We start from the raw sequence: 26,304 nt of genomic DNA, 5'->3' as shown, positions 1-26,304 counted from the left end.
GGGGGTCCCCACTGGGGTGCCTGGCCAGTCTGGGTGAGGGGCTGAGGGCTGTTTTCCGGAAGCGGGTGACTGAAGCTCCCAACCGCTCCTTTTTTTCTTTTTTTCTTTTTTTATTCTGGGCCAGCTTTAGCTCTGAGGCCTCGCTGCTGAAAACATCGATACAATGTTGCGGTCTGGCTGGCTTTCAGTCCGGCTGGTTTCTGGGGTTTTGTTTAGCTTCTTATTTGCAACATAGTACATAGTTGCTTAGAGTTGCAGCTGAGAGGCAGGCAGCGGCAGGCGGGGAACGTTGGAGTCCGCAGTCACTGGAGCAAGCGTGCCTCCCTGTTCACTTCAGTGCATGGCTGCCGGCCGCCATCTTGGCTGACAGTTAATTTTCATATACTCACTGATTAGCCAGTGAAAAGGGTAGCGGTCGTACGCTGATTACCATGTTTCTCTTTTATTAGTGTAGATTTTTATTTTTTTGTTAATCTTCACCTGAGCATATTTTTCCATTGATTTTTAGAGAGTGAAAGAGAGAGAGGGAAAGACAAAGAGAAACATCGATGTGAGAGAAACACATTAATTGGTAGCCTCCTGCATGCGCCCTGACCAAGGCCTAGGCTGGGGAGGAGCCTGCAACCAAGGTACATGCCCTTGACCAGAATTGAACCTGGGACCCTTTGGTCTGCAGGCTGATGCTCCATCCACTGAGCCAAACCGGCTAGGGCTTCCTTAATGTATTTTTAATTAAGTGGGAACTTTATTTGTGCATGCAAGTTGTCAGATTGGCTTCTTGTAGGAGATCCTTCTGCATTGAATCAAGTTAATACTATTTGAGAATGTTTAGCTTTACTTTTACATGTAGACTGCTTTAGATTTTCACAGGAGTTTTTAATTGATAGCATGGTATCTTAAAAACATAGGCTACTTTCAGCATTTTAAGGATTTTCATGTGAGCATAATTTGAAATTTTGCCTAATGTGAAAACCTAAATATGACAAAGGGTAAGTATTCTAAACATTAATGAAATTAATGTCCCTTCTGAGAATTTTGAATCTTTGATTGCTTCTTCTAAGTAATGAAAAAGATGAGGCAAGTATAGAAATGGTTGCATTCTGCTGGATAATAAAAACATTTTACGTAGCCTTCAGTGACATCATCAGATTTGGGAAAACTTAAAAATAGGCAACAGCCTTGGCTGGTGTGGCTCAGTTGGTTGGAGCGTCATCCCCTACACAAAGAGGGTTTGGTTGCCGGTCAGGGCACATACATAGGTTGTGGGTTCAATCTCTGGTTGGGGTATGTAACAGAAGGCAACCAATCAATGTTTCTCTCTCTTCCTCTTCATTCCTCTCTCTCTAAAATCAATTAAATAAGAAAAAGGAACAGTGTGACATATTTACTGTTAACTGGTTAGTAGCATTAGAACAAATGGAAGCAAAAGTATAGATGCACTGTTTTTCACTCTTATCTTTTAGATTATATTTAAGATGATGGATTACCTGGCTACTAATGTGACTATTTTTCTAATCTGTGAAAGTGTTCAGAATGACACTTATTCCGTGTCATTTTTTTAGACATTTTACTTGCTGCATTTTAAACCACAGATTTCCTAAAGGGTATTTGCATGTATTTGAAGCACTAGATAATTTTTTTAAGTATTTGAGAATCTAAGTTTTAGAGCTATTTCTAAAAACTTTTATTAATTATGATAATTTCTTAACTATACTGAGGAAAATGGAGGATGAAGGGCTTGTGCTCTGTATGTTTCTCTCTTCCAGATCAATCACATACTCTACTAAGCCTCAAAATGCCTAGAATCTAATAAAATATACAATGAACGAATTTGGTCTTTGATCCACAGTGCATTGCAAGGGTCTCAATGTTAACACTGTTGAACAGCATTTGTTAGATATCAGGCTTCCATGAGCTGTGCCCAATAAATGATAGTGAATGAAGCCGGAGGGATGGGGTTGAATACTTTTGTCATACGTAGTAGGAGACACTTAATTCTCAAACAACAGAGTGTTTAACAACATGGCTGAAAGAATTTTATTCTGGCAACAGTGTGTAGGACTAGGAATGGAGAAATGAGAGACCAGGGACAAAGTCTAAGAGGCTTCAAATTGTCCCCAAATCATCATGTTCTTAAACTTTTGATAGCTTAAAAAATTAAAAAAAAATTGATTTCAGAGAAGAAGGGAGAGAGAGAGAGAGAGAGAGAGAGAGAGAGAGAGAGAGAGAGAGAGAAAGAGAGACATCAATGATGAGAATTATCCATTGGCTGCCTCCTGCACGCCCCTACTGGGGATCAAGCCTGCAACCCGGGCACGTGCCATGACTGGGAATTGAACTGTGAACTCTTGGTTCATAGATTGATGCTCAACCACTCAACCACACAGGCTGGGCAACTTGGGTGGTTTTTGATAAGAAAAAACACAGAGCAATCTCCCTTGTTGCTATGTTTAGACTTGCTTCAGTGAAATGAATTTCAACCTCTTTCAAAGTACAAGGTGGTAGTTCTTTTTGCTTTCAGGATTTGGCTGCCTGGGAGAAGGGACCTGCCTGGGGTCCTGTGGGGTTGACTCTGCTTGCAGAGAGGTGGTTTGGCCAGTGTACTTTAACATTGTTTATCATCACCAGACTGAGCAAATGAGAATATGCCACATCACAGAGTGCAGCTTTTCCTGAGGCCTGGGGTGTTCAGGTGGGAGCAAGCTCACACACCCTTGCTTGCCTGGAGGAGCTGCTCCTTAGAAGTAGTTTTTGCTCTCCAGTTTGTGGGAACTCACCCATCCTGCCCCTTTTCATTTACTCTCTTGGTTCCTGTAGGCATGTGAGTTTGGGACTCCTGTGCCTAAGTGTTAAACTGGACTTCTCGGAATGATGGAATAGCCACCACCTGTGTAAATGGAATTTGTGGTCTGTGTTTTGTGGGCTCAAAGACTGGTACAGTGTTAAGGGGAAATCTTGCAGATGGGGAAATGGCAAGAGCTTTTAAAAAATTTTTTAAAATTTATTTTTAAATATATTTTTACTGATTTCAAAGAGGAAGGGGGAAGGAGAGATAGAAACATCAATGATGGGAGAGAATCATTGATTGGCTGCCGCCTGCATGCCCCACACTGGGAATCGAGCCCACAACCCAGGCATGTGCCCCATCCGGGAATCAAACTGTGACCTTTGATTCATAGGTCAACACACAACTACTGAGCCACACCAGTCGGGCGGCAAGATCTTTAATTACCAAGCTCACACAGCTAGTAATTGGCCAAGAGTTGATTCCCAGGTCACAGAAACTCCTGTGCCAACCATCCTGGGCTCTGAGACACTGTGGAGAAGCCCCTTTTAGGACTGTGCTCAGGGACGAGAGAGTACAGATGCAGTGTTGGCCTTTAGTAAGTGTCTGAGAGACAGAAGCTTGTTTTAGAAGCCACTGCACTCTTACAGACAGCAGCAGTCATCACTGAAAGCTTGAGGAAGTGATGCATCTACCTCAGAGACAGTTGACTGCTGATGGTTCAAACACATTTAGGCAGAAGTCACACAGTGCTAATTGATTACCTACCCAACCCCTATCAGCTGGGAAATACTTTGACCCAGTCCCAGGCTAGAGAAATTTATGCTTAGACTAGAGGCTCAATGCACGAAATTAGTGCAAGAGTAGGCTTTCCTTCCCCTGGCTGCCGGCACTGGCTTCCCTCTAGCACCCAGGTCCTGGGCTTCCCTCTGGCCGCCAGTAGGCACCTGGAACCCAGACCTCCTTCTGGCCACCAGCAGCCGGGACCCAGGCTTCCCTCGCAGAGGGTGGCCCCGCCCACCTGCTGCAGCCCGCCTGTCGATGGCCTGGGCGTCCCTATTTGGGGCTATCGTGGAGCCCCCCAATTGATCACCCTGCCGGCGGGTGGCCTGGGCCTCCCTCTGCAGGGCGATCATGGGGCGATGGCCGGGCCCCTGACTAATCGCATTGCACCTGCCTTGGCTGGTCTGGCGCCAGTGCGTGTCATAGTGTGGTCGTTCGGTCTAATTAGCAAATTATGCTTTTATTATTATAGATACTGTTTTTAGCTGCTACATGTCTTAGCACCAGCATTTATTTTTATTACTGTCTTTGTTTTTTAAGACCATGAGTGTACTCACCTAAGACAATCATTCCTATCAAGCAAATAATGTTTTAGGTTTGCAAAGGAACTTGCTGTTATTCAGTAGACCCGATCCTGGTGTCGGTGTTGTAGGAGCTCCCAGCTCTGGTGGCACAGTAGCCTCACCAGGGTTTCTGATCAGTGGGGCTAGGCTGGGATGGTGGTACCTAGATCTGATGAAGTCAGATTTGAGAATCACCTGTGTAGACTTTCATTCCATCTTGATATTGATGGACACTATGTATTAGTGTCCCTAAAAGAATAGATTTTACAATGGACAATGGTAATCTTACACAGTTGAGGGAATTTGAAAATTCTGGCTAATAATAACAACAGTAAATAATACTTATTGAGCAATGACTCAATACCTTATGCCATTTTAACTACTTTAAAGGTTTCAACTCATTTCATTCTTTTAACTACTCTATGAGTTGAGTACTCTTGTTACATTTCTCGGATGAAGACACTAAAACAGCGAGCAGTTAATTTGCCCCCATAAGGTCCAGAGCTTTCATTTTAACCCTTAGGCTCTATTTCTTGTGGTCATTGAGCTCATGCTTCCTTCATATTTATGAGTAATACAGGTCATGAAGCGGATTTTAAAAGCATTGGCATTACCTGGTGGCATTCAGTGTAGACAGTGTGACGAGGGGGAATTCTGGAAACCCCTGCTGCCATGGTAGCACAGCGGAGCTGACTTATCCACAGAGCTCATCCCACCCCTAACCCCCACCCTTTGGTATTTCGTTTTCAGAATCAATAATACAGCATAGCAGTAAAGAGAAAACCAAAAATATCTCATGGTCTGTTTGGTTTTCTGATTTGTGGGTTTGATGGAAACTGTCCAATTTAACTAATGTATATATTTCACTGTTGTATTTTCTGTGGTTTGTATATGTAATTTAATTTTTATTAGCAAATTTACAAATATATGAACTTTAAAAAAATTAACCATCATGTGAGAGAACTGACGGGAAATAACTCCATCATTACAAGACAGTGGGTGCTTGTACAAGCTTTTAATAATGGACAGGTATCATTTGGAAGATCATTGACATTGCGTGGAGAAAGCTATAGATCTCAATGTAGCTTCTAACTGCACTGCATTGATTTTCTTTTAAAAAGTGTTTTATATAGGAAAACATTTAAAATAATATAGGATTAATTTTGTAGCATTTTCAATTGTTTTGTTTCTCATGAACACATGAGTTAATTCTAGTATCTGATTAAACTGTCCCCATCCTGGATATGAAGTTTCAATTAAAAATGCATTAACCTCCCTGCTCATAGGTGCTCTCTGCTGGCAGCTTTGGCTTTTAACTGTGGTTGCAGACCCATCACTGTGTAAGTATAGAAGTAGGAACATAAACTTGAGAGATAAGAACCTCCAAAGCCTGACTCCTAGCCATAGGACCTCTCTATTGTGTGGTCCAGAGCATAAGAAAAAGCCCTGGAGGAAAAAGCTGGTCCCCATCCCTGATATGCATCCTTGCGGAGTTGTTAAGCCTTAGGGCCTTCGGTCCCTCTGCTGCATCACTATGATCAATACTTGAGCATATTTTAAAACACAGTGTGCTAGAAATATGCAAAATTTATGAGGCGGTTGAGTTTCTCCCCCAAGCAGGGAACTAGCTGTGGAAAATGGGAAGTTTGAAAATTGTCTGACATAAAGCTGAGATTAATTACTGTGATATCATTGCTAATACATTTTGGTTTTTAAAAGATTGAGATAACAGTAGTGAGCTGAAAGAAGATTATCATGTTATCTGTGACAGACAGGTACCATGTTCCTTTAAGGGGGCACCCTCCTGAAAGTCATAATTGACATAATGACTTTGCTGGGGGTGGGGAAAGGGAGAGAATATGTGTGTGTGTGTGTGTGTGTGTGTGTTTCAGCTGCATTGATGACTTTTCCTCTGAAGGTTTTATTAGATGCTTGTAAGTTAAGGGCATCCTCTATCCCTTCAAGTTAATGTATGTATTTGGCAAATGAGAATATTGAATCAGCACTCTGCTCATAATCATATTTTGTAAAGATGATTCTGTGTTTTGGAAGGGGGTTTTAAACATGCTTTGTGATATCCTAAATGCAGGGGCAAACTCTGAATTTATTTATTTACTAGAGGCTTGGTGCATGAATTCGTGCATGGGTGGGGTCCCTTGGCCTGACCGGCGATCGAGGCCTATTGGGGGGGTCTGGCTGGCAGAGGGGAGGGGCCGTGAGAGGCCGTGAGAGGTTGGCCGACTAGGGGAGGGGTTGTGGGAGGTTGGCTGTCCTGAGGGGTGGTGGGCTGTGGGCGGTTGGCCAGCTGGCCCCCCTGATCGGGGCTGATGGGGGTACCGGCCGGGGGGAGGGGCCATGAGAGGTTGGCCGGCTGCAGGAGATTGGCTGTGTGAATGCACTGACCACCAGGGGCAGCTCCTGTGTTGAGCGTCTGCCCCCTTGGTGGTCAGTGCACGTCATAGCGCCTGGTTGACTGGTTGTTCCAGTTGTTCAGTCGTAACAGTTGCTTAGGCTTTTATATATATAGAAAATATATTTTTATTGATTTCAGAGAAGGGAGAGGGAGAGAGAGAGAGAAATAGAAACATCAATGATGACAGAGAATCAATTGGCTGCCTCCTGCATGCCCCACACTAGGGACTGAGCCCACAACCTAGGCATATGCCCTGATTGGGAATTGAACTGTAACCTCCTGGTTCACAGGTTGGTGCTCAACCACTGAGCCACACCAGCCAGGCCAAACTATGAATTTAAAAGTTTTTGAAATTAAGGACTTAGACAGTTTTTAGAGCTTGGGCAAGATTTGTTAAGCAAGTTTGGATAGGAAGTGTGAGGTCCTTTGTGTCCCCACATGAAGAGGGAGATGAGTGACCAGGGGAGCACTCAGTCTAAGTTAACAGGCTCCCACTTGAAATTGAGCAGCTAGCCTGTTTTTCAGTCCTTACTAGTCATTGCACCTCCATGGATGCTTCCTAGGAATATAGTTTACAGTTCCTGTGTGAAAAGTATTGAATTAATTTTCTGTTAAAACTTAGAGTAGGTAAACTCATTTGTTTTATGTGTAGGTGATATCCAGTGGAAAGTGCAAGGTGAATGACAGGATGGTGGTGTGTGAAATGCTACTATTTAGAAAATAATAAAGGCAGTGTTTTCTAGAATTATAGTTTGTATATTTGCAATTTAATATATGCTTAATTGGTATAATCCAAATATACATTGTTTTCATGTAACTCAGGTTAACAATGATACTTAAATACTTTATTTATATCTTCTACCAGAGACTGAATCAGCTTACTTAAGAGATCTCTTACTTTCTCCTTTAATTTTGTCCTAATTGGTAAAAGCTTGGAGTTTTAGAACTCTAGGAAATGCCAGTCCAGCAGTATGTTTGTGCTTTGAGGTGTGGAGCAGTGCTGCCTTGCTCCCCTGGTGACCCTGAGAACAGTGACCCTGGTCACTTAACCCATGACTTGTGGACTTCAGGCACTTGCAGGGAGAACTTCCTCCTTACTGTCCTCCTCTCAGTCCAGCTCAGTGTCTTCGAGGGGGTGATGGAGTTGGAGGAAAAGGGTCAGGTTTCTTCACTGTCCCAGCAGATCCACTGTGCCTTTGAAGCATTCCTGCATTGTTAGCCTCTATTATTTTTCCACTTTTCACATGGTTTATTTTGTACTCTATTCTTTCCACATTTGCTTAATTCCTCCCTCCCTCCCTCCCTCTTTTCCTCCCTCCCTCCCTCTCTTCTTCCCTTCCTCTGTTAATCCTCACCCTAGTATATTTTACCACTGATTTTTAGGGAGAGTGGAAAGGAAGGGGAGAGACACACAGAGAGAAACATTGATGTGAGAAAGACACATTGATTGGTTGTCTTCCAACTGGGGCCTGGGTATGGAGCCTACAACCGAGGCACGTGCCCTTGACCGGAATTGAACCCATGATCCTTCAGTCCTCAGGCCAATGCTCTATACACTGAGCCAAAATGGCTAGGGCACTTAATTCTTTTCAGAGACAGCATGGCGATAGAGGAAAAAATAACTTAATTTGAAGATCAGAATTCTGTTATTTTTAGAATGCAATCTCAACTCTGGAATTGATATCTCTAGGTGGCTATTGGTCTTTGTAAAGAGTGTGACATTGCTTAAGATTTATATGTAACCAACTCAAGTTTGCTTCTCTATCCTATTTCCTTAGGTAAGCTTTTTCAAGGGTACTTTGAATATTTGGTATAGATCTACAATAAAGTAATTACTTTTTCAGGATTTTTATATTGCCTTTCTAGCATTATGCAGCACAAAGTTTTATCAGATGCCCTCTTATTAGTCTGAAAAGTGTTTCCTTTTACTTCATAATATTGTGACTTCTCATTAAATAAGAGTGATAGCTCCTTTTTTTTGTTTTAAATTGTACACATTTAAAAAATTTTAAATCCTTGTTGGGGACATGGTGATGGTGGTGGGAGGAGAGAGAGTGGGGTGAGGAGAGAGAGGGAGAGGGAGAGGGAGAGGGAGGGAGGGAGGGAAAAGAAGAGAAAGAGAAACATCTGTTAGTTGCCTTCCCTGTGCTCCCTGACTGGGGATCAAACCCGCAACCCAGGCATGTGCCCTATCTGGAATTGAACTGGCAACCTTCCCATGCACAAACGATGCTCAACTAACTGAGCCACTCTGGCAAGTTATTTTATGAAAAATATGGAGAATTTTGCCTTACTAAAAATTGGAACATTTTTATGATTTTAGCTGAGAAGAATTCTTGACACGATGCAAAATGGCATTATTTCCAAGGCAGGTTTTAAAATTTTATTTAGAAAAACAAGTTTCAGTAATCCACACTACATTTATTTAATAGAGGGAGAAATTATTTCTTAACACACTTGTACCGTGAACTAAAATATTGGTGCCTGTCCCCTTATTTTTTAGTCCATCCAAATTAGAGACAAGTTTTTGCAGGAATATCAGATGACTGTGGGGCAGGCAGGTAATGAAATTAAACTAGAGACTTTGCATCAAAACTACTCGGGCTTTGCCTCTCTTGTGGTATCATATATTGCTGGGGCTGACTGGCAGACAGATGAATGATTACTTTAACATACGTTTTTGTGAAAGAGAGGGCTAAGGCACTACTTGGCTATTGCTGCCAAGTAGCCCTGTTTGCCTGCCTCCTTTGGCATTATTTATTGTCATAACAGATCGAACTAAAATTAACCTCTAGATACAATCAGCAGGGTAAGTATCCTTGGAAAAGTATATGCTTCTACAAGGTCGGGTCTTTAAAGACTAAACATAGAGATTCTAGTAAAACACCCCGGGGGATTGGACTTGTTTGGAAAAGTCAAAGGTAGGGGCTGCCACCTCAGAGGCCCCAGACCTTTCAGAGAATCCAACCAAGTCCCGTGCTTCCCCACAATATATTTTCAGCAAGAATGGGCTCTGGTATTATATTTCACATATGTGGTGATAATTTTATGCTAATTAAGTCATATATTTGCTATTCGTTAGTTCAGCTGTGATGTGTAAGTTAAAAGTTTGTTCTAATCTCAAGTTGCCTTGAAATGCCTTAGCAGTGAGGAGAAGGTAAGAGGGTTATGTGGAAATGCCTGATTGCTACATGGCATCAAGCAGGTCTAAGAAGGTGGGTTGCTGTTTCTCTTGCATTTTTACTAACACATTTGTGGCTTCAGCTGTCAGATGAGTTTTGTTTTCCTTGTCTAGTCCTGTTTTATTTTAGGCCTTTGATAAACAGGAATAGCTGCTGTTAATACTCTGAGGGAATGTTTGAAGAAACTGTTAAACAAATTTGAGGAATGAGAGTTTTATCCAGAAAGGATTTAACTTTAAAAAGGGAGAGTTGGGGGGGAGAATCAAGATAATCACATAATTCTTAATATTTAGAATAAAAAATTGGAGTCTTTTAAAATGTTTTTTTTTTTTCCCTCTTCAAATCTCAAATTTGCTGCAGAAGCAGCAAATAGTTGTTTTCCTAGTTGTTTAGAACAAATGTGACACTTGAGGTGATGTTAAGGTTAGAGCTTGAGTGCTATCAGTTTTCACCCAGATCTAAAAAGTCTCTCCTGTAGTCCAACCCTAGCATGGATCCTGTGCATGGCCAGTTCAGCTAAACCTTATCATGGTACTGGGGTAAAGAGTACAGTGAGAGCCAAGTGCTGAAGGGATGTCATGCCCAAGCTTTATTCCCTGTCCTTCTGACATGCCATGCATGTTTTGGCCTCCTCGCCTTGTGCTAAGATTTCTCCGGATTGAAATTAAGTAATTTTTTCCTGAACTATTCAGTGTTTTCTGAATTTTTTAATGGTTGGTATTTTGTTTTTGTAATTGGGTATTGTTAGTGAACTTTCCATATACCTATGGGTTGCCTCCCAAAATTGATTTTAAAGTCTTAGAGAACAGAATTATCATAGACTTGGCTGTACCTCCTTTATTCCCAGTTACTTGCAGACTAAGAAGGTGGGTTGCTGTTTCTCTTGCATTTTTACTAACATATTTGTGGCCTCAGCTGTTAGACGAGTTTTGTTTCCTTAGTTGGCTGGTTGTATGCACAGTGCCAGTCAACGGCCTCCACTTGTTACAGTGTGCACTAACAGTGGAGATGTTTTCAGTCATTAGGAACCTCCATGTGGATGGTCTTTCCTATCCTTGGCTATTCCTGCTGACAGGATCGTCCTGCAATCCACATGGGACCATGATCTTGCTTCCTATGGGGATGGTGTCGTACTTCTGACAGCATCACCAGACTCTCTGGTTTGGAAAGCTGTTTTGGGTAGATGGAGTCTACAGAGCTCAGAACTCTGCTACTGCACGGACACATGTTTACGAACATATGTTTAATAGAGCACATTGTAGGGAAGGTTAGGCAGTTTTATTTTATTGATTTTTAGAGAGAGAAAGGTCTTCCTGACCTTTAGAGAGAGAGAGAGAAACATCAATGAGAGAGAAATATCCATTAGCTACCTCCTGCACGCCCCCTACTGGGGATTGAGCCCACATGTGCCCTGGCTTGTGCCCTGACCAGGAATCAAACTGATGACCTTTTGATGCATGGGATGATGCTCAACTGTGGGGCTCAGCTACAGTGTTTTGGACAGGTTCAACCCTTGGACTGATGAGAAGGCACAGTCCTCTCGTGGCCACATGCAAGTCCCAGCTTTGAGGGCAGAGCCCTCCCAGCACAATTATAGCCAACAGCTATACAGTGGGGCCTTGACTTACGAGTGTCCCGACTAACGAGTTTTTTGAGATACCAGCTGTCTCTCGGCCAATTTCTTGCATTGAGTTGATAGAGTAATTTGAGTTAATGAGCTCCTTAACGAGCTCGGTCTCAAAACGAATTAAACTCGTAAGTCAAGGCCCCACTGTAGTTGTAAGCTTGAACCTATGGTTCGAACACGTGGCCCCATGTGCCTGAGTGATGTGGGCTTGATATAGTTCAGGTGCATGTAGTTGAGTAGGATCGAAACCAATGAGAATGTTGTAAACATCTTGACCACGCCCTTACTTTGCCTTGTGGCATCTGCTATAAAATAAGGACATGGCTGTGGGCGCTGGCGCTGTCTCTCCATCAAGAAGCAGCGTCCCACCGAGACCCAGCTTTCATTCTCTTGTCTGTCTTTTCTAAGCCTTTCAGCCGCCCCCCACTCAAGGTCACTGAACCAGGCTGAGCTGGCATAGCACATAAGTGCCCTGGGGCTGAGTATGCCATGGCCGTGCCGGCTCGCCACACTCAACTGATTGAGCAACACCAGCCAGGGCTAGGCAGTTTTAATTTAGTATTAAGATCAAGTTAGCCCTGGCCAGGTAACCTAGTTGGTTAGAGCATCGTCTGATACATCAAGGTTGAGGGTTTGATCCCTGGTCAGGGCACATACAAGAACCAACCAATGAATGCATAAGTAAGTGGAACAACAAATTGATGTCTCTCTCTCTCTCTCTCTCTCCCCCTTCCTCCCTCTCTAAAATCAATAAATTAAAAGTGTAAAAGGAAAAAAGATCAAATTATGGGGTGGTCATGGGAATGGTTACCTTATTTCTATTTAGAAAAGGAAAGTTGCCTGGAGTGTGTTTAATTTTCATGATATAACATCATAGACTGTCTGAGCAATATATGACCCTCAGAGATAATATAATGCCTTCATTATACGCATAAGGCATCAGTGCCTACATAGAGGAAATGACTTGTGCAGTGTCAGGACACTTAACCCAAAGATATATATATTTTTTTATTGAATTTATCGGGGTGACATTGATTAATAAAATTATATAGGTTTCAGGTATACAATTCTATAATACATCATTTGTATATTGTATTGTGTGTTCACCACCCCATGACAAGTCTCCTTCCATCACCCTCTTTTCCCTCTTTTACATCCTGCCACCCCCCTTTCCCTCTGGTAATCACAATACTGTTGTCTGTGTCTATGAGTTTTTTTTCCCCCAAAGAGACATTTTATTGTCCTTTTTTGTGTGACTCCTGATAGAGTTTGTGCCACTAGATGCTTTTGTCATTAAAGCCCTGGTTTCTTGTTGCATCTACTCTATCTGTGCATTTTTTTTTTTTTTTAATTCTCACCCAAGGATATTTTTCCAATGATTTTTTAGGGAGAGTGGAAGAGAGAGGGAAAGACAGAGAGAAATATCGATGTGAGAGAAACATCGATTGGTTGCCTCCTGCATGAGCCCCGACCAGGACCAGGGAGGAGCCTGCAACCGAGGTACATGCCCTTGACCAGAATGGAACCCGGAACCGAAGGGTCCTTAGGCCAACACTCTATCCACTGAGCCAAACCGGCTAGGGCTATCTGTGTATCCTTAAAGCTTCACAAACTAGCTTTGCTCCTCTTTTTGTAACCAACCCTCTCTGGTACAAGTTACAAGTTTTACTGTTGTTTGAGGTAGTCCATTTCATACTTTAATTACTAGTTATGTAATTATGTTGTGCCTAAGTTCTCATAGAGTTAATTTGTTTCTTTGCTTCCATACAGGATTTTTTTGTCAGACATTTTACTTTAAAATATGCTACAGAATAGTAATAGTAGAGACTGTGGTATTGTACTTGCTGTGTTTTTTGTTTTAGTGCTTAGATTGTTGTGCTTTTTTTCCCCCTGAGATAGTATGTACTATAGTTTTTAGAAGGAATAAATTGAAGGCACAGGTATATAGATTTCAAATACCTCATAAGGGAAAACTTTATAAGGGCAGAGAACTAACCATATATTTAAGGAATTAAGAATTATGTGGCACTAACGTATATAATCTCCTTTACTTGTATTTAATAAGGTATCTTTGAGCTCATATTTAAACAGTCCTTATTTCATCTGCATTTGAAATTGACCAGATTGGCCTAGGTAAAATCTTGAGTCACATTAGGGACTTTTGAGCCACATTAGGGACTTTCAGGAAAAATCTGAGCGCCAACAAATTTGGAAACAGATTAATAAAAGAATACAGATTGCTCTTTGGCTTGAGATAACCAATAACATATTTCAAAGCATTCTTTGCGGGTGTGGGTCTTTGTTTAAGAAAAAGTACCTGTGCTTTCATATGCTAGACTAAATATTCTAGGAGGGTAGGGACCATATACTTGTCATCTTTGTGTCTGGTTCAGTGCCTGCCACATAATAGATGCTCCATAAATATTTGATTTAATGCATAATCTCCACCGCCCCATTAGGGCGATAAATTGTAATGATAGACATGTACATCTTCAATACATTGTTGTAAGTGCTTGGAGGTGTAGGGTAGAAAATAAAGTGGGAATGCAGACTGATGTTGCAAAGAGATAGATGTTAGGAATTGAAATTTGGATAAGATTTCTTTCCCAAGTGAAGAGATGGGGAAAACTTTTCAGGAGGGCACAAATACGCAGTAACAAATTTGAGGGGCAAGGAGATCCCATAGATGACTAGCTCATATCTTGGTGTATATGAATATATACATATATGCCCTTTGTCTGTCTGTATTGCTCCTTTCCCTGCTGAAAACCTTTTCTAAAAGCTGACATGTAACCTGTGCCTGCAGAGATGTCCTTGGTAATAAGACTCAGGTGCACTCTGGTCTTTGGCAAATCCTTTGAAGTTACTGTCATGGCTCTTTCGTGACTGATAGTAGGAGTGTCCTTGGAGGAAAAGAGAGCCCCACCTCTGGCATCAGCAATCCTCAGGAGACGTGTTTCTTCATTCTCCCAAGTGGGTATGGTCTGAGCCACATTCTAAGCACCTCCGTCTGAGTGTCCACTGCCTTGGGCCACACTTACGTTGTAATGTTACGGTCTGTGTTACTCTCAGCTGGACCTCACATAGTGTGATGCTGGATTTGAGTATGTGAACCACAAGGTACAGCTGGGTAACTGCTCAGGCTTCAAAAGAGGAAATCCAAGGTAGGTGCAAATCCTCTGACAAAATTCACTAATTCTGTACAGTCTTCTCCTCTGTATGAGCTTAAGAATATTTCTTTTGATACAGTCATGTTTAATATTGCCAGGTGTAAGGAATTAATCATGTATTTTTAAGTAATTTGAGATAATTTCTTTAAGAAAAATTGGGAGGTGGTTTTGGATAAAGTAATATGAGTAGGGAGTGAATATCTGCTCTGGGGTCAACTTTTTGTTGGTTCATTTTAAAATTCTGAACTAGAGTTTATCATGTTTCAGTGAGGTTTTCTTTACAGCTCAGAGAAATTCCTTTTCATCTAACTCGGTCTTTCTTGTTTGCTAATTGGAGAGTATAAGATATGTGAGGGTAGGTTTTTCTTTTGTGAGGTTGGATGACTAACCTTAGGGATCTCTTGGGTTGTTTATTTCTTTTATAGATACTAGAAAAGTATTCAGCATTATAGTTAGCTTTAAAGGATCTCACACCATACAGTAGTTAATGTCTTAGCTGCACATGGTCTGTGTTAGGCCATAGGGTGAGTCTGTCCCTTCAGGCATCGAGGCCCTATTTTAATGTTCATGGATTTTTTTTTCTACAGAGTTGGACCTAGCACTATCTAGTCTAGTGCAAGACTGGAATGAATGCTTCTTAAATCTGTGTATCTTTGATAGGTAACATGGTATAAATGATTATTTCCTGATATTGAAGTTAGTGAAATATATTAATTAGTGGTGGTATATTTTTCATTCTAAGAAAAAAAAAGGGACTATATCATTTTTTCCCCTTCCAAATCTGTACCCTGACAAAGCTTTTTGATCTTCCTGCAATAGGAAATGCATCGAAAGGACATAGCATGACTTTAGAAGTTGGAGTAGTACCTGAGCTGAAATTCCCTTTCTTCTTCAATTGTAATTACATTTGTGATGATCTCAGACACATTTCCTGCTCTTTAGTCTTCTCATCTGCAGATGGAGCTGAAAACATTCACCTGGCATGATTTTTGTGAACACACTCACCTATGAATATAAGAGAAGAAAGTGTTCTGTAACTGGTGGCCCCCACTGTTTCCTTTGTAGAGAAGGGTGCAGGGATGGAATGGTCAGGAGGAGGGTACAGGGCCAGGTGCCTACTTTCATAGTGCTGGTATTATAGAGCTTGTAGAGATTTTGAGTTCCTTAGTAGAATATCCTGTAGGTCCACCTTGTTTTTTAGGGCCTTTGACTTGGATATTTTGCATAGGCACTACCTCACATTTTCCCTTCCTTTAGCAAAGCTTTCTGTTCACTGTCTCTGGCTCATCAGGTAACAGCATCTCTATGCCCTTGCATGTTCCTACTAGGACTGGAGCAGGAAGAACTGGGTTGGCCATTGTGATCTTTTGTCTTGCCTTCTTTCTCCTGGGTTTATCCAAGCTTAAACTTCTGCCTGGCATTCCAGGTCAGTGATGCTGGAGACTCAACCTCGGTTGGTGACAGTGAAGGTGTTAATACTGGAATTTGGGTTCTTTTTATTGTAAAAGAGAGCTATCTGGCTGTCTTCTTTCCTCACATATAAGATGTTATATGGAATGTCAGCTAGAATAATCACACAGTATTTCTTGAGCTGGCTCTCGGAGTCAGAGGGTAAGGAGTGATGAGGATGCATTCTTTTGGCAGCCAGAGGTACTTTTGTGTTATTGATTATATTCTCTGAGAAGCTCTTGTTCACATTTTTCCTTTATTCAATAGGGATGCTACTTCTGTTTTCTTTTTCACTCATTATTTATACAATATGCTGCTTTGTTTTTTATTCTAAGCTAAAAAAGAGAGAAGATGGTCCCTGCCTTTGGGGGAACTTATCTAGAGAGAAACAAAACATTACACATGTTTTGGACATAGGGTATTAGCTGACAAATATGTGGTATAGATAAATACTTTGGGGATGGAGTACATTTCACGAAAGTTGTGGTTTTGATCTAGATTTGGAAAAGTACATACAATTTGGGTAGTTGGAACTGTAGGGATAAGAGTGTTCCCGATGTGTGGAATATATTCAACAAAAACCCCCATGAGGATTAATGAATGCCAGAGCCATTATTTACTGAGCATCTAATCTGCCTCAGGTACTAATCTGGGTGCTTGGGATATCTCAGTAAATAGAACACTTGAAGACCCAGATATGCTAAGGCAACATCGAGGCCTATCTGGGAGGATAGAAGAACCGTGATGGGAACCATGGAAAGTCAGGAAAAGCAAATTAAGAAGAGCGTTGAGTACTTGGCCAAGGATGTTGGATTTTGCCCTTTAGAATATAGTGAGTCACTGAAAATGATTCATATCCCAGGAGAGTGACATAATGAAATGGGTATTTTGTGAATATGGATGTATCAGCAAAATGCAGGACCATACAACATCTAGATGTGGGAAAAGATATGAACGTCTAGAAGTAGTAGATAAGTTAGAAGTTAATCACATTATTGAGAACAAAAGATGAAGGAAAGGGAAAGGAAGACATGTATTTACTATTTATTTAAGATGATAAACTTTAAAAAATACACATATTCACTTATTATGGAAAATCAGAAAATATAAACAGTGACTGTCAAGTGTGTGTCCATACCTGTAGGTAGCATTGTCTTCAAACTAAAGATGATATCTTTCATAGTTCTGTGCACGTTTAAATACTGTATAGTGTTCCATTGATTTGATGTACTCAACCAATTATTGTTGGATATATAGCTGGTTTCCTATTGTTATTGTTTATTAAAACATCCGGTTAAACATCTTGACTGGGTATACCCACATCTTAAGTTCCTGGGTTGGTGGGTATGTTCATTTTTAAGCATTTTGATGCATGGTACCAAATTCCACCTTTCTTTACCTCCCCCTGCCCCCCTGGGTCCCAATCAAAATGTGTGTGATAGACAATTTGTTAATCCTCAACCGAGGATATTTTTTCCATTGATTTTTAGAGTGAGTGGAAGGGAGGGGAGGGAAGAGAGAGAGAGGGGAAGAGAGAAGCGAGAGAGACACATCTATTGGTTGTCTCCTGCACGCGCCCCGACCAGGGCAGGAAACAAACCTGCAACCCAGGTATGTGCATTTGACTGGGAATTGAACCCATGATCCTTTGGTGTGTGGGTTGATGTTCTAACCACTGAGTAACACCACTCAGGGCCATGTGTATGACATATTACAGCTCAGGAGCAGGACACTAGAATGCTGGCTTACTATACTCTTATGAATGTTAGGTCATTAAATTTGTTTAAAATTAATCTGTTTTCCCAGTTTGTTATGAAAACCTCAAACATTGGTCGAGAGAATCATACAAAATGCAGCTGTGTTAGTTGACTTCGGCTTGGATTTGGCCAGGAGGAGGTGGAATGGGAAATGGGAATCCCACGATGAGATAATCCTGGAGCAGATTCTGCTCCCTCTCTGCTAGTCCTGTCTCTTTCCAAATTCCAGTGACTAACCTGAAGAACCAGCTTCTGCCACAGCACCCCAGCCCTGAGTTCTGAGCCACCTCTTTTTATTCCTTTAGCCAAGAGGTGGTGGTAGCTTCTTTCTACAGCTAATCTGTGGCTTGACCCCACCCCACTGCTATCTTTGTTTGAGTCTCAAGTCTTACATCTTAATAACCAATTCTTTATATTAATTTTCCTCTGCTTAAAATAGTTGGGATGATCTGTATTTTCCTGGTTGCACTCTGAATGATAGATATTTATTCATTCATATATACATGTGATTATATGTACTAGTACATGTATATTCACACACACATATACATATATATACACACACACAGTGGTGGGCGAAAGTAGGTTTATAGTTGTGATTATGTGAAACAGTTTATTCTTGTATTATTATTAATTTTATTATTTTCAGTACAAACAACTGTAAACCTACTTTTGTGTACACACACACAGACAACACAGTATATGCTATTTTAAAGTAAGTAGCAGACATTATGACACTTTATTAAAATACTTCAGCATATATCCCCTAAGAATAAGGATATTCTCTTACATATCCACAAAACAATGATCATACCTAGGAATATTAAGAAAAATTTATCATGTTATCTAACATTGAATCCATATTAAATTTTCCCCAAGTGTCTCCAAGATGTCTTTCACAGTGTTTTTTGTGTTGTTGTTTTTTAAAAATAGGGATTAAATCAAGACTTACCTTGCATTTGGCTATGACTCCTTAGGCTCTTTGATCTAGACCAGTGGTCGCCAACTGGTGGTCTGTGAGGTCTGAAAGGTTGGCGACCGCTGATTTAAGGAAACCTTTGGAGCAGCAGTCACCAACCGGTGGTCCGCGGACCACCGGTGGTCTGTGAGATCCAAAAGATTGGCGCCCGCTCGTCTAGACCAGTCCCCCAGTTATTGTTTTTTAAAAGACTTATATTTTAACATTTTCTCTTGAAATATTTCTGAACTATAGAATAGAAGATTGAACACTTTATCTAGATTCACCAATTTAAAAAAATTTTCTACATTTGAATTATTTACATATATATGTACACACATAAATATATATTAGTAATATTAATTTTTTATGAACCATTTGAGATTGAACTACAGATATTGTGATACTTTTCAACCACCAAAACACTTCAGCATTCATCCTCTAAAAATAATTTTTAAAATATAACCACTACAATGATCACATGCAGGAAATGTCCCACTTATATAATTCTGTCACCTAAGAAGACAGATTTCTTCAGTTGTCTGTCCCAGTACTGTCCTATTTCACAATTATTTCCCTTCAGATGCAGGACCCACTCTGGGATCATACATTGCACTCAGATACCGGAGACTTAAAAAAATAGAGATTAGTAAAGTTGTGTTTTTAAAAGGCTCACATTCTGGAGTCCTCTGATTGTTTCCTTGTAGTGTCATTTAACTTGTTCTCTATTCCCTGTATTTCCTATACAGAAGTTAGGTTTATGACTTGATTAGGTTAAATTAGAGGGGGGTGGGGTTGCCAGTAGGAATGAAAACAGGAGGTTGGTTTTAGGGGGAAGATAAGGAAAATAAGTTCAATCAATTTGAATTAAATAGGGCTTGATAAAAACATTGTTCAACATTTGTCAAAATAAGTTTTTCTGTATGTAATGTGCATCTCAATAAACCAACTTTAAAGAAAAAACAACATTGTTTAGTCATCAGTTATTCCCACATGTCCTTTTACTCATTGCATTAAAATTTCCCAGCAAGCTCTAAAAACAAGTCCCAAGGTGATGTGAACTGAGAGGTAGATACTTAAGGCTGGCGTGTTGAGAGGGCTTTGGTCTAGAGATGCGGTTTTTGCAATTCTTGGAGTTGAAACAATTCTGAAAAAGAGACTATAAGTGACAGTCAACACAAAAATTTATCCATACAGTTATCATAGGAGACAAATATATGTATGTACTTGAGGCCCAGTGCACGGATTCGTGCATTGGTTGGGGGCGTGGCCTGCGGGGATGGCCTGTTGTGGGAGTGCTGCTCATCCCAGTCAGCTGAGTGTCTGTGGACCTGCCCTCTGAGCGGCGGCTCCCGCTGTGGGTGCGCCACTCATCCTTGTCAGCCGAGCAGCGCTCCCATTGTGGGAGTGCAATAACCACCATGGGGCAGCTCCTGCGTTGAGCGTCTGCCCCCTGGTGGTCAGTGCATGTCATAGCGATTGGTCGTTCTAGTTGTTCTGCCGTTCGGTCCCTGGGCTTTTAGATATATAGATGTGTTCATGATGTTAATGATTACACCATTTTTGAAGGTGTAATTACTAATATCCGTTTAATTTAAGAGGTTGGGTGAAAGCACCGAAGCCATGAATTGATTATCTGAAATATAATCCTATATAATAAAAGGGTAATATGCAAATCAACCGAACAACAGAACAACCAGGCGCTATGATGTGCACAGCTCAATGCAGGAGCTGCCCTCTGGTGGTCAGTGCACTCTCACAGGGGGAGCACTGCTCAGCCACAAGCTGGGCTGACGGCTGGCCCGCCTCCGCGGCAGCACTAAGGATGTCCAACTGACGGCATAAGGGTGTCCAACTGACTGATGCCGTCAGTCGGACATCCCCTGAGGGCTCCTGGACTGCGAAAGGGCGCAGGCCAGGCTGAGGGACATCGCCCCCTCCCCTCTCCCGAGTGCACGAATGTCGTGCATTGGGCCTCTAGTACCTAATAATACATATAAGAAATGCAAAGTATTTCAGTGCTGCATCCCCTCCCCCCACAACCCCTCATCCTACCTCCTCCCATCACAAACTTTGAGTTCTCAAACTTTGGTGTCCATCAGGACTACCCAGAAGGTGTTTTAAACACCGATTGCTCAGCTCCTTCTTGGGAGATCTTTCATTCAGCAGGACCAGGGTGGAGGGCAAGCATTAGAATTTCTGACTGGTTCTCAGGTGATACTGATGCTGGAATGGGATCGAACTTGAGAACCACTGCTTTAAATCAAGGATGAGATGAAAATATGTAATATAATATTTGGGTGAGTTGATTTTTTAAGTCAACACCTTCATTATTAAAAGAAGTATTTTTTGTACCTACCCATTATGCAAAATATAAAGAGGGGTTATACCGAGAACTCCAGCAGCTATGATGCTATTGTAAAACCATCCATGTCGGTCTGAGAAAGGGTGGGTAATGAATCTTGTAGACTTAGGCCTGGAGTCCTGGATTACAGCATTTATTAACTGTGATCCTCTTTTCAGCAACTTACTCTAGAGCAGTGGTTCTCAACCTTCCTAATGCCATGACCCTTTAATACAGTTCCTCATGTTGTGGTGACCCCCAACCATAAAATTATTTTCGTTGCTACTTCATAACTAATTTTGCAACTGTTATGAATCATAAAGTAAATATCTGATATGCAGGATGTATTTTCATTGTTACAAATTGAACATAAAGCATAGTGATTAATCACAAAAACAATATGTAATTATATATGTGTATTCCGGTGGTCTTAGGCAACCCCTGTGAAAGGGTCGTTCGACCCCCAAAGGGGTCGCGACCCACAGGTTGAGAACCGCTGCTCTAGAGTCTGTTCTCTCATCGGAAAATAGGGATTATAAATCCTCCCACCACAATAGATAGTGCACATTTTTAAAATTGTAAAACATAAAGCAAATATAACTGGTAGGTATAGTTCTCATTTTTGCCTTGGCTCTGTCTAGGGCCAGCTCTGTGATCTGAGACCCACCTTTTGATTTACCTGGAGTGGTGCAGGATATTGAGAAGCATCCCTGACGAAAGCGATCTCAATATTATGAAAGTTAATGCAGATCTGGAGGTCAACAGTGGGCTGATTTTCCACATTGTTAGGCCAGTGTGGAATTCTAGGAGAGCTCTCATGCTAGCTGTAATAAAAAAGAATGCCATGCCCTAGCTGGTTTGGCTCAGTGGATAAAGCAAGGGTCCCGGGTTTGATTCCCGGCAAGGGCATGTGCCTGGTTGCGGGCTCGATCCCCAGTAGGGGGCATGCAGGAGGCAGCCAATCAATGATTCTCTCCCATCATTGATGTTTCTATCTCTCTCTCCCTCTCCCTTCCTCTCTGAGGTTATTTTTTTTTATTGTTGAACATCAACCATGATTACTGACCATATGTGTTTTCTGCCTTTATTCAGAAGCACCCACCACCCCAATATGTTTAACATTCAACAGTATTGCTACAACAAAATTGACTAAAAAATAGGTATTTTTGAAAATTGATCAAAGTAGGTAAAGTTAAAATTGTATGCATTACGTTTATATTGAAATGCCAATTATTTATTTAAAAAGGAACTTTAGAACATATTTTAAAAATGTTTTGTTTTGGGTTCAAGTAAATTGGAGAGTAATAAGAGAATCTAGAATGAGGCACCCTTCATACTGATTGTGCTCTTCTATTGACTTTAAAAATGAAATGTTTTCTGTTATTTCATTAACAATGACTTAATTTGTCTACACTACATAATTATCCTCTGGCTAATAGGATTGACAGATGCTGAAATTTAAACTGTGTGGCATGTCTATGATTTTAAGAATTTTCAAACTGTTCCTCTTCATTCTTACTGTTTCCAACCATTATGTATGTGCATAGTCAGTTAGGAAAAAGCACTACCCTGAGAGGTCACCTTTCCCAACTCTTGTGCCTGATTCTTTCCATATTTACCTTCATATTTCTGTGTAAATTGCTTATATTGTTTCTTTTTAAAATAAAGTATATTTTTATTGATTTCTGAGAGAAAGGGAGAGGGAGAGAGAGAAACATCAATGATAAGAGAGTCATTGATTGGCTGCCTCCTGCACAGCCCCCACTGGGGACTGAGCCCACAACCTGAGCTTATGCCCTGACCTGGAATTGAACCAGAACCTCCTGGGTTCATGGGTCAACACTCAACCACTGAGCCACAATGGGCTGGGCCCTGTATCTTTCCAAGTGAAAATAATTTCCCCCTTTTCTGAATTCACACAGCATTTTAATGTCTTTTTCTTATGACACATGGTCTACCTCTTTTAAACTACTTATGTGTCATCTGTTAAATTTTAATGTCTCATAGTAAGTATTGATTGCTGCTTTAGCTCAGTCAGTGCTTTGCACATAGTTAATACTCAGGTGTGTTTTTTTTTAATTTAATATTTTATTGATTTTTTACAGAGAGGAAGGGAGAGGGATAGAGAGTTAGGAACATCGATGAGAGAGAAACATCGATCAGCTGCCTCCTGCACACCCCCTACTGAGGATGTGCCCACAACCAAGGTACATGCCCTTGACTGGAATCGAACCTGGGACCCTTCAGTCCGCAGGCCGACACTCTATCCACTGAGCCAAACCAGTTTGGGCAATACTCAGGTTTTTGATTGGCATGGATTTTCAATTATCTTTTCTGGTCTTAGTTTACACATATATTTTCACTTGAAAATTGGTCAGGCTATAGATCAGTGATGGCGAACCTATGACATGCGTGTCAGAGGTGACACGCGAACTCATTTTTTTGGTTGATTTTTCTTTGTTAAATGGCATTTAAATATATAAAATAAATATCAAAAATATAAATCTTTGTTTTACTATGGTTGCAAATATCAAAAAATTTCTATATGTGACACAGCACCGGAGTTAAGTTAGGGTTTTTCAAAATGCTGACACGCCGAGCTCAAAAGGTTCGCCATCACTGCTATAGATCATTGCTGTATGCCATGGTAATGCAAAAGTAGGGCACTGTTTCTAATTGAAGATACTTTTCTTGAAACTTGCTTGGGCATAAAGTATGCAGAGCTTTTGTATGATCAGGTCACAACTCATAAAAGCTCATTATCTTGTTGCATAATGTGAGGATTCTCTTGATGGAGTATGAGAGCTTTCTTGATGGTGAGCTAGGAGTCATCTTTCATTAGGACGTTTTCTCTTGTCTCCTGCAATAGAGTGGATATCCTGCAATAAACTAGACATCAGTATTCCTTACAACTTGCAGCTAATCAAATCACCCATGCTTTCCTTTTCAGCAGGTCTTAGAAATCTTCCCTCTACCCTTTCTCAACCCTGGTTCTCTATCTGGGTGAGGAACAGTGTACTCAGTGATTTTGTCTCCAGATACCCTCTCTGAGCTATGACCCATCTTTGGGGAACCTTGACTGACTCGGACATTTACTTCTTGGTAGACTTCTCTCTACCTGCTTGAGGGATGAACTTCTTTTCTTGTTTGTTGCTCCTGTGTGATAGATTTTTTGCTCATCATAATGTAAAATTATTGTTAGTGTTCAAATCTTTGGTTATTATATATGTACACATCCTAAGTGAGTAACATAATTTTTTTATTGAGTGTTGTGCCATGTTTGTTTTTTAACCCAATGACAAATATACTGATTGTAGAATTAGTGTTTTTGGTATTTTCAAAAGTGGCGCTACATTTTTTTGTTCAGTTACACTGCTAAGTTTCAAAACAGCAATGATTATGCTATTATTATTTTAAACTTTTCAGTGTAAACTACCACAGAGTGCAATCAACGAGTATGCTGTAACATGGAGAAGAGTTTTCTTCTGATGGGTACTTGACTATGTCCTTGAAAATACAGCAAGTCCTTTGTCATTTGAGAGAAAATTGTGTTAATGAAAGCTGCCAATTAAAATCTCCTAAGAGACTGTTGTTCCAAGGAGTGTATTTCTCAGTGGCAAAAAGCCTTTCTGGTTTTTATACTCTTTTGGGAGGAGGTCATTTTTATATGGCCTGCTCAACTCTGACTTTTGTCTATGTAGTATGTTCTGCTGGGATTATTGATGATTCCCTTTTGGTTCCTTCTCTCCAAATAGTCATTTTAATCTATTCAGTGTGTATTATGAAGTGGCATTTAGTAAATGCTAGCCTGATAATATGCGTTGGCATGGTGTTGTCATGGCTATTTGGTCCCCTCAGCAACTAAATCTTGAATTAGACAATCCTTGATCAGATAGTTGAAGGATTGTAAGCCAGGTTTATAGAGTGTTTCAAGGAGGAGGGAGTGGTCAGTAGTACCAAATTCTGTGATAGATCAGGAAGATGTCTCATGTGAGGAACATTGCTTAAGCAACATGGGGGGGCTGTTGGTGACCTTGATGGACAGTTTTGGGAATGTGGTGGGGAGGGAGCCTGATTGGCATGAGGTTTTGGGAGAAGAATCTGTGACCAGAAATCTTTAAAAAATTTTGCTGTAAAGAGGATCAGAAAATTGGTATAGTAACTAGATGGTAAAGTAGTGTCAACAGAAGGCTTTGTACTGTTAGTTTAGCATGTGTAAAAATAAAATATTAGCGGCTTTTAATGGCTCAGAGTTGACATCTGAGTACTATTTTCCATATAGTGAAGTCAGAGATAGACTTCTAACCTGGCTTGGGGTTTTCCAGTCAGGCAGAGCTCTTGAAGAGGGAAATGACTGAGTAGTCTTGATGGATGGGAAGGGTTAGCTTGGAGGTTCAAGTGGGGCTCTGGGCACTCGGTGTGGTGGAGAGGGTACAGTTATGCAGGGCTTAATACCGGCTGTGAAAGGTAAAGTGATGGGGAAAAGTCTGGAGCAAGTTCTGAAATTTTATATATATATATATATAGTTCAGAGGTTGAAAAAATCTTTAGGTGGAAATTTATTTCAAAAGAGAAGTTCCAAATTTTAAATAAAGGCTATAGGTTATGCTCTCATGGAGAGAGTGAGGAGGATGAGGAAGCTTAAAGTTTTTCTTTTTTTAAACCCCATTTTAGAGTTCAGTCTGCTTCTGTGGGTATAAAAGTGTTTCAGAAATGAAAGTTACTATTAGTTGATTAGGTAATCCACAGCTTGCTTGGGGGAAAAGAGGGCAGGATGGATGTTTTAAGACAGTGGTCACCAACCATTCGGACCTTGCGGACCACCGGTTGGCGACCGCTGCTCCAAAGGTTTCCTTAAACCAGCGGTCGGCAACCTTTTGGACCTCACGGACCACCAGTGCCACGGACCAACGGTTGGTGACTGCTCTTTTAAAGAGGCTAGGGAATGATGATTAGGAGACACCTTTTCTTTGAGGACCCCCAGGATATTAATTTCCCCTGCAGAGTTAATACCATCTATATATATAAAAGCCTAAGGGACCACCGCAACCGAATGGACGACCGAACAGGCTGCATGGGGCAACCAGGCTGGCAGAGGGGTTAGTGAGGGACGACCAAACGACTGAGCAGCAGACTGCAAAGATGGCAGCAACCACAGCCGAAAAGGAGGGAATATGCTAATTGACTGCCACACCCTCAAAGATGGCTGCGCCCAGTCCCCTCAGCCCTGCCAGGGTGGCAGGCGCACGGCAAGGCTGGGCCCACTCCGCGCA

General features: G+C 41.1%; 1 protein-coding gene across 5 annotated transcripts in view; it reads left to right on the top strand.

The window, feature by feature from the left end:
- The window catches only part of PARD3 (par-3 family cell polarity regulator), a 744,562-nt gene that overhangs the window by 77,578 nt on the left and 640,680 nt on the right, over positions 1-26,304 (top strand). The window contains exons 1-3 of one of the 5 annotated variants that reach the window (XM_014545440.1): positions 2,040-2,051; positions 14,160-14,326; positions 14,426-14,517. The exons of the other annotated variants lie outside the window; for them this stretch is intronic. The gene's annotated coding sequence lies outside the window, so the exon portion shown is untranslated. Of the gene's footprint in view, positions 1-2,039; positions 2,052-14,159; positions 14,327-14,425; positions 14,518-26,304 lie in introns of those variants that run through there. 5 annotated transcript variants of the gene reach the window in all.

This window comes from Myotis brandtii, unplaced genomic scaffold (genome assembly GCF_000412655.1).
Source record: "Myotis brandtii unplaced genomic scaffold, ASM41265v1 scaffold41, whole genome shotgun sequence".
In the NCBI taxonomy this organism is placed as follows: domain Eukaryota; kingdom Metazoa; phylum Chordata; class Mammalia; order Chiroptera; family Vespertilionidae; genus Myotis; species Myotis brandtii.
Note: the sequence above shows the minus strand (reverse complement) of the source record. Positions and strands in the feature narration are given on the sequence as shown.